The sequence below is a fragment of the Durio zibethinus genome, chromosome 26, assembly GCF_047325235.1.
Source record: "Durio zibethinus cultivar Kanyao isolate XHJ-2024 chromosome 26, ASM4732523v1, whole genome shotgun sequence".
In the NCBI taxonomy this organism is placed as follows: Eukaryota; Viridiplantae; Streptophyta; class Magnoliopsida; order Malvales; family Malvaceae; genus Durio; species Durio zibethinus.
This window is the reverse complement of record NC_143187.1, coordinates 18,357,099-18,366,258: the sequence shown is the minus strand read 5'-3', so window position 1 is coordinate 18,366,258 and position 9,160 is coordinate 18,357,099. Positions and strand designations below refer to the sequence as shown.

General features: G+C 28.6%; 1 long non-coding RNA gene across 31 annotated transcripts; it reads right to left on the bottom strand.

The window, feature by feature from the left end:
• Nucleotides 1–833: 833 nt before the first annotated feature.
• On the bottom strand, nt 834–8,965 carry LOC149511402 (uncharacterized). 31 transcript variants are annotated; one of them, XR_016334074.1, is made up of 6 exons: nt 8,748–8,965; nt 8,380–8,488; nt 7,478–7,522; nt 7,112–7,311; nt 6,909–7,020; nt 2,264–6,307 (listed from the first exon to the last, which is right to left on the bottom strand). It is a non-coding gene; the product is annotated as an uncharacterized LOC149511402 (long non-coding RNA). The 31 variants fall into 31 exon arrangements; XR_016334080.1 differs by having other exon boundaries at nt 7,112–7,271; XR_016334095.1 differs by lacking the exons at nt 7,478–7,522; nt 8,380–8,488; nt 8,748–8,965 and having other exon boundaries at nt 2,264–2,950; nt 3,810–3,850; nt 4,100–4,126; nt 4,235–6,307; nt 7,112–7,471.
• Between the last annotated feature and the right edge of the window lie 195 nt (nt 8,966–9,160).

The window sequence follows — 9,160 nt, the reverse complement described above, 5'->3', positions numbered from 1 at the left end:
CCGTTTTACTTTATTTTTCTATTTTTTAGATGTTTTAAAATTATGATTTGTTAACGTCTAAAATTTTTATATTTTAAAATCATTTTTATGATTTTTTTATTTTTTGATATTAAAAATTATAAAATTTAATATTTAATATAAATATATTAAAATTAATTTTTTTAATTCCATAAAAATTAATAACATCGAAGCAATTAAGGTAAGAAAAATAATATAATAATATACCAGAATCACACCCGCGTTTTCCGTAGGACTTCTTTATTTTTAATTTTTTTTTTATTTTTAATGTAAATCTAACTAATGTAAGTATGAGAAAAAAATCTACACACATAAGATGTTGATTTCAATAGAAATTAAAAAAACAAAAATGAAGACAAGACCTAACCTATAATTTGAATACTTGCAAGAAATTAAAAAGATTAAATTAAAAGAATACACAACATAATATATCTAAAAAAAAATCAATCATAAATATTTAGAATTTGACTTAAAATAGAATAAATAAAATAAGGTTTCAAGAAGTGTGAATTTACATATATGAAATCTTGAAGTAAAATTTAAATATATATATATATATATATTAGGTTAATCACATGATTAACCTAAAAAGTAATTTTAAAAATATTGAATTCGATTTAAAATAAAAAAAAAATAATAGTAAACTTATAGTTAGACGATAAAAAATTTACACATCATATGAAACACACATTTAAGAAATCAAAATTACTAAATTTAATAAATGTGTTTTGCTACGGCTTGCGGGTCTATGACTTTAGTTTTCTTCCTTTTTTTTTTTTTTTTTTCAATTGTAAGCAAATTAACTTACTGATTGATCCTTTAGCGTTCATGTATTTGATTTATTATCAATGCCTTCGTGTGCACAAAACCGTTTCAGTTTGCCCAAGACAATTTTTATTTCTCTGTAGATAGGGAAAGAAAACAATTAGTCTAGGAATTATTTATTCCATGTTACATAACATGTCTAAACTTAAAGCACTCACTTGTGCATTCTAATGTTTTCTCCTTGAGCTTCCACCTTCGAATCTTAAAAAGTTATTGTTTTTATCAATGGTGCTTGAAGATGCTTCTTCTCCAAGTTTGCTTCCTTTAAAATTTCTTTTTCCTAAATAGTCAGTAGATAATCAAATAACATGGAAATTTTTTTGCCATTTTGCTTTTAGTATTATCGAAATAAACAATTTGCATACATCAATTCTAAGCCAAAAAGGCTTGGATATATGAGCTGAGGTTTGTTGTACTTAATCCCTTATGCACCTTTGACTACAAATGTGAAGTTTTCTTTCAATGAGTTACTCATTACTTTAGTAACTTACATCATCATGAACATGCATAGAAAATGACATTGGGCCAAATAATTAAGAAGCAGATATTAAACAAAAAAAGAATATGATTCCTATGAATAATATACCTTTTGAATGTTTTCAGAAGCCTCGTGCTTTACAAGAACAGATTTTTTCACCAACTTGACTATGGCAAAATTCAATTTTTAGCAATTAATTGTCACGAAAATTCAATGGTGAATGCAAATAGTTAAATCAATAATAAACAAAAGTATAAACAACATGTCATGTATTACATACCTGTTTTCATAAGAAACTGTTTTCATAAGAAACTGATGTATTTTTCTTATTGTCAATTTCCATGACTTGGATTTCAGTTACTTTAATGTGCTATTCCAATGCTTTTTCTTTGTTATCATCACTCTCTGTGACTTACTGGGTTTCCTTGTCTTTAGAGCATGGTCCAATGTTCTCTGAATGGTTGATCCTTTCATTAATTTCATTTTGCCCAACATATTGGAATTTGGGAACATCATCATCCCCATAATTCATCCATTTAGAGTTCGAATAGGAGGCCATGTTATTCCTTTAAGGTATTAGATATAATTTTGATTTTCTTGTCTATTGCTTGCTCCAAGCTCTTTAAACATGATTAGATATACCCGGTGTAGAGCAAACTTCCAAAAGAGTACTCAATTTAAAATCTAATTAATATCTAAACCAAACAAACTCAATTAGTGATTAAAAACCAAGGGAAGACAGAAACTTACCAAACACCTAAATTGATAAAGTTCTTGGAAGGCAAATACCAAAGGTTACAATTTTGAATACACATCCCACAGTCAATGAAACAAAAAAAAAAAAAAAAAAAAACCATTGAGGTTGTTGATTCACTTCTTTTCTTGTGCTGATTTGAAATAAAAAAGAAAAAAAAAATTATAAAACTATAACTTAGATACACTGTAGGAATCTGAATACCAACATTTTTTTATGAGCAAGTATTGTATTACTCAAGGAAAAGTAGTACAAACTATAACAAAGTTACAACTGCAGGCATAATTCAAAAAAACAATCATAATATTGAGACATTTAGCCTGCTAAAAATATAGTACTAAGCTCTTCATTTACATAATCATAGGCAACATTATTCAAACCATAAAGACTTAACCTTATGGCATCAACAATACTATAAAAGATAGTCGAACTGAAATTAGTGACAAAACTATGGATCTTGTTATTTCATACTCTCCACAGGTAATAGATCAAGGCACTCCAAGTTAGGTGATACGTAGAATAACTGAAACCCTCCAAACAAAACTATGACATCTATGTTATAATTTTTCAAGAGAAAAGAGACATGAAACATAAACTTTATAAACAAAAAGAAAAGAAAAACCTATAACTAAAATTAATAAATCAAGACAAATTAACTAAAAAAAAAGCCAACAGATCAGGACAACTCAAAGGCACAAACCTGAAATGAAATCATTATCTTAACATTAAAAAATAAATAAAACACTTAAGAGAAATCCGATAAATAGATACGAGGAATCAAACTTATATCAATAATTTTAGGATCTTCAATGGGCTCTTCACTTAGTGGAAGTAAGAAATTGAAGAATATGCACTCGGTTATAGGCTCACCGCACCTTTATCAACATAAAATTCAATGCAATGTCAATTAGATTGAGGAGTACAAAGGTAAATAGAGGTAAAATTTAGGCAGTAAAACAATTACAAAAGTGCCTCGGCAAATGAAGTGCCATCGACAAATTTCATTTTGAATATGACCAGTAGATCTAATGTGCAATACATGAGTTAAAGGGACATTTGAATAATACAAAGAAGTAAAAAATTCTGCTAAGTGATACCAGTCACACTGGTTAAAATATTAAAAATAATAAAACTATTTCATTCCTTTATTTGTAACCAACCACTGGGTATCTTTCCATTTTTGACATTTAAGTATTCAAGGTAAGTAAATATCATTTTGTGAAAATAAACTTATAGAAATTTTTTTGTGAGCCACCTACTGCATTTTTTCATCTTTCCACATTTAACATTTAAACTTTCAGGCTAAGTAAATATCATTTTAGTAGACATGAACCTGAATCCATATCAAAGACCTCATTTCATCTTCTCATCTACTTCATTTATGTTCTTATCAACAACTTGCCAAGATTCATTCATTTAATAATTTAGATATACATATTTTTCACCCACGATATTTAAAAAGAAAAAAGAAATTCCAAGCACCCAATAGCTTACTCAAAAGTACCTTTGATCAAATATTACAGAATTATCAAATTAAACTTAAATCACTTAGTTATAGTTATAGGATCAAACAAAGATTTATGTCTAACATTCTCATATAAGAAATATGATTTAAACACAGTAATATTAGAGACACTTTTCTAATGCATATACCAAACTAATTAATTTTTTTTCAAGCAAACAAATTTTAAATGTAAACAAAAAAATTCAACAAAATACGTAAGTAAATCTCACCTAGAAATCAAGAAAACTTTTTCTCAAAATCGTCTCAACACCTGAAAAGATAAAAATGATCATTTTCCCTAATTATTACATAAAGATCGAACTTTGAAATCTTTAAATGAGAAACCCTTCAAAATAACCCAAACTTCAATAATCCACAGTATATGGCACACTTCCATCCAATCAAAACCTCCAGAAAGCAACAAAATTATAAAAACTTGTCACCATATATAAGATTTAGTTTGTCTATAAGATTTAGTTTGTCTATCCTATAATATAACAAAAAGTTAATAAAAACTTACATCCATTTCTTCCAAAACTGTATGAAGCTCAAATCCCATCGATTTCACCAACACATAATAACATGTGAGAATAAGAAACTTCAAGCAATAAACAACAACAGGAGGAAAAGCAAAATTCTAAGAAAGAGCTAATACCTTCTAGATATTTTTCAGCATAACACAATTGATAATGGAATTTATAGAGAGGTTGTGGATGTTGCAGCTGCTGTCCCATCTAATGATAGTGGAAGTTCTAGAGAGGCAGCACCTCAACAAAGCTCAGAAAATGAATCAAGATCATTAGAGGCTTCAGCAATTAAAGGTGGAGAAGAAAAAGAAGTTACTGAGCAATTTGAACCTGGAGTTTATATCACTTATGTTCATCACCGAAATGGTGGGAAGATCTTCAGATGAGTTAAATTTAGGTACTTGTTTTAATGGTTGATTCTATTGAAATTCCACATGTCGATTCATCCATAAATCAGCGGAAATTTCATTTTTCTTGTAATTTCTGAAGAATGAGTAAGATTCCAGATCTTATTCTCTTCATCCTTTGAACAGAAAATTTCCATTCAACTAATTCTGTTTTTTCATGTGATGATGGATCTCACATTAAACAACTTAGCTTGCAAACGGAAAAAAGCAAAAACAAATAAAAAATCTCAAAATAAATAAAATATGTAAGAATATGAAATATCATATCGATCGATGCATGCAGTAAAGCCATAGAAGTAAAGAGCTGGTAAAGAAACTCTTTTTTCTTCTTCTCCCCTGATCTCTCTATTCTGTCACATTCTAGGGCCTTCTTTATGTTTCTGCAAATTTTTAATGCCTAATTACCCTTGCAATTATTTTTAAGACAAACATGAGTTGGGTGTTAATTGAGAGAAGGGGATAAGTTTTATATTAAGTTAGTGTAATGCCTGCGCTTTGTTACCGGTTTTTTTTTTTTATTTAGCTTAAATAAAATTTTGAAGTATATAAAATTTTCATTTAATTGAAAAAACAGTATACTAAAAAATAAATAATCAAAATAAAGCTAATTTAAGACATTATGTATAAAAAAAAAGTAAGATATAATACATCAAATTTATTGAATTGATCACAATTTATAAACTATACATATTACATTTTTATAAGGACAACTTCATGAATTATAATCAGACGAAAATAGTTATTAAAGGAACATGTCAAAGTATTATCAAGATGATAAAGCTGTGTCATTTACAAAATAAAAAGCTGATTTACAATTTTTTATGTTACAAAACTTCTAATATATGAGAGATTTATGTTTAATCTTTACCAATACATCATAAGCTTACAATTTTAAAATTTAGTCATTGAAAGAAAAATGATATTTTGGCTCATTCTTTGAGAAATAATGAGACAATAAAGTATCTGCATACATTTATTCCAACCCTTGTTAAGTCATGTCTTACGTCTCTTTCTGTTATCATTTTTTAAAGTTTTTATTCTACCTCTAATCCCCCTTGACTTCACTATCTATGATAAACTATAAGAGCTTACTTGATTGGGGAGGGGATTACGCCTCGAACGTTGGCAGCTTTCTAGATGCCAATACCGTGATGTCGCTAACCAAAAAGCTCGTTGGCTCTACCATTCACATGTTTAAAAATTGTCATTCATCTGCAAATTCTAATAAAAATGCCATACAATCCAATTTAAAGCTGGAAACCACTAAGCAAATGTCTAATTCAGCTTAAAATTAAAATAAACCAACAAAATTCTTCACTACCTTGGTTCTAAATAAATAGCAACAAAATTATCAAAACTATATTCCTGAATTCAACTAAATGAGTCATCATTTAAAAATAGTAAAGGATGAATCTTACCTGAAATTACTTGTTTGCAACTTGTAAAAGGACCATCTCCTAAGCTGTTAGATGATAAATTCTTTTCTTCCGAGGTTTCTATACAAACTTTCAATTCCGTGGACAACAGAAGACATCAAGGTTTTGTAAAGCCATAATAAACTTCCACAAAATAAGGTGTGCTGCATCAATTTCTCTAATAAACATCATCTCAAAAGTTATTTTCTTTTATGGTATTCTAGTTGCAGAAACAATTTATTAATTTGAAAATAAATCAATCTTGTCAATTGTCTTCAACTTGAAATTGAAAAAAGTTAGATTTTTCACCCATACCTAAAAATGAGTATCAAATAAGCGTTGAGAGGTTTCCAAGATAAAGAGTCATCTATTTCTGTCTCTGAAAAATAAGGCAAGTACCATCTTAAAACTAAATGAAAAATGGTATAACATAGTATGCAAATTTCACTCTTATAAGAAATCATTATGTTTGAATTGCATTACTTTTCAATCCCATGTTTATATTTTTAATTGAATATGATATATGATTGTTACTATTTGCTTTATTTGTAGAAAAAATGATTTAAATCTCTTTATCACCTAGGACAACAACATCCTAGAAACCTAAAAGAAAAACCAATTCACTTGATTAAGCAAGACACCAAGAGAAAATGTTTGCTTGAACTAAAACACAGTCAAGAATGCTTGAAAATTATATCACAATAAACTAAGTACATCGAAAAATAATACCATTTAAAATGATCTAACCAAGAAGAAATGAAGAAGAAAATAACACACCAAAGCTATGGCTTAACAAAAACGTTTAAACTTTGAATTTAGATCGGGAAACAGAAAACAAAGGCAAATCAAATAAAAACAAAGGAAATTCCATAAACAAAACTGGATTATTTTAACAGATATTTCAAATGTAAATAAGAACTTTGCCTTGCTTAATCCAACTATAAATATGTGAAAACTAAATTTTGCCTAAATCAGTCTACCTCAATGAAGAGCCTCTGAGCACTAACGTTCTTCACAGGCAGCCAGCAAGCAGCCAATTCGGGAACAAAGGAAGATTTGTCCCTCGTCGTCCCTTTCTTACCATTCTCTTGACTTTCTAAGACAAAAACAAAAATAGCAAGTTTATTAAAAAGATCCCAAAATCACAAAATAAATTTCAAACAAAAAATACAAAATCAATTACTTTGTTGCCGATGATGGAGGCGATACAGGACACCAATATGATCTTGGCAATGGCGATTGTATCTCCTCCAGCCTTGCTATAATTATCTCTTTTCGTTTCGCACCCATTTTTCTTTCCTCTGTTCTCCTCTCTTTCAATCTACCCATATACCCTTTAGGATCTGCACTCCATTCTAAAGAGCTACTTTATGCCTGAAGATGCTATCGAGTAAAAGATATTGAACCATTCATTTCCAGTGATGGGTATACTTGACAATACTGTCTTATTCCAATATTATTTAACATAAAATAACTTTTTTCTAGTTGACGGAACTGATGCATAGGCATTCCTAATTTAAGAGGGTGTAAGAATATCAGTATTTGTTACCTCCAGTCAAGATAGCAATATCGTCCAAGCAGTGGATCTTGTGCTCTATAATGATAAATTAGAAATGTAGTTAATCATTTTTGTCAATTTAAAATTTTCTCATTTCTCTGTATATATATATATATATATATGTATATATATATATGTATATAATTAGACCTAAAAAATAAGTTGTTAGTATAAGATCTAAAAGTTAGATATCATAAAAGATTATATTGTGATATATTTAAGTTTGACTAAAGAAATAAAAGGAGAATATCAAATTATATTGTTCTAGCCAACCAATAGTCTAAGGATAGAGCTAAGAAACATGTGAGTCAAAAAGCAAGATATTTAAAGGGTTTCATGTGGCCCTGATTTCTCAAATTTACTTGTTCATTATTTGATTGTTTGCCATACACGGGGTCACTGGAGAATATCCACAATGAGAATTAAGGACAAATCCAAAATAAACTAACTATATAGTGTATTTTTTGGCCATTAAGTAATTTTCATTTTATTCAATAATATAATTGTTTCAATTGTGCAAATAAATATATATATATATAGAGAGAGAGAGAGTATTATTATTTTACACATGAGATTTTCAATTCCATAAGTTAATTTAGAATATTAATTGTGATGTTTTCTTTTATTTTCTTCAAGAACCAAAACAGATGAAGTCGCTTTTATCATTCTATCCTTCCAAAATTTTCTTCAAGAACCAAAACAGATCATAATTCAATTATGCCTCTTAAAACCTTGAATTCTTAGTTATTAACTATCAAGCTTTCACTTTAAACAACAAAACCAAACACCCTTAAACTATATCCAAATTGAATGAATAAATACAATTTAAATAACAAACTAACTAAAGAAATGAAAAAACAAAAAACCAAGTTCACAAATAACTTGAATTTTACCTAAAAGAAAGAAAACAACAATTCACCGGAGTATTTGAGAGTGCCATAATCTTCAGCCAATAGTTATACATTTGACATTCCAATTTGCCTTAATTCAATAATTATTATTCTGATTAAAACACAAGAAGTCTTTGTCAGAAGTTTACAATTATGTCTACAAATATGATTTTTTTTTCCTAAAAAAATTGCATACAAGCAAATTAATCAACGAATTGCTAAAAGAAAATTCAAGACTCTAAAAATAACATATTGCCTCATTAAGGACTAAAGTAATGCCAAGGATGAAAAAAACACATAAAAGAGGGCATGTTTTAAAGAACCCAGAAACAAAATCAAAGTTTTTAAGAGTTGAAAAGAAAAGAACCAACCTTTAACAAAGGAATAAGAATATCACCCAAAGTATCATTAGGCGTAATTAACGCTTTCTCAAACTCCTCCACTCTGAACTCCCACAGAACCGCGTTATATTTAAAAGTGGCCTAAAAACCTATTACATTCAAAACCCACAAGTTCCCAACAAAAACCAAAGCTTCATAATGAATAAATAAGACGCGCCATCGAGGAGAGAAGGACCATCGAAACCCCCAAAATCCCTACCAAAAAAAGGATCATCGAAAATCCCAATCCGCGCTCTGTTTTATATTGAATTGCTTTCGGTTGTTCTCTCCAGAAGCTTCTACACTGTCTGAAGCTTTATATTTCTAGATTATCCTTGTAATTATTTTTAAATACAATATTGATGAGATTGGGGAGTTAAGGAAGTCGGGATAACTTTTATATA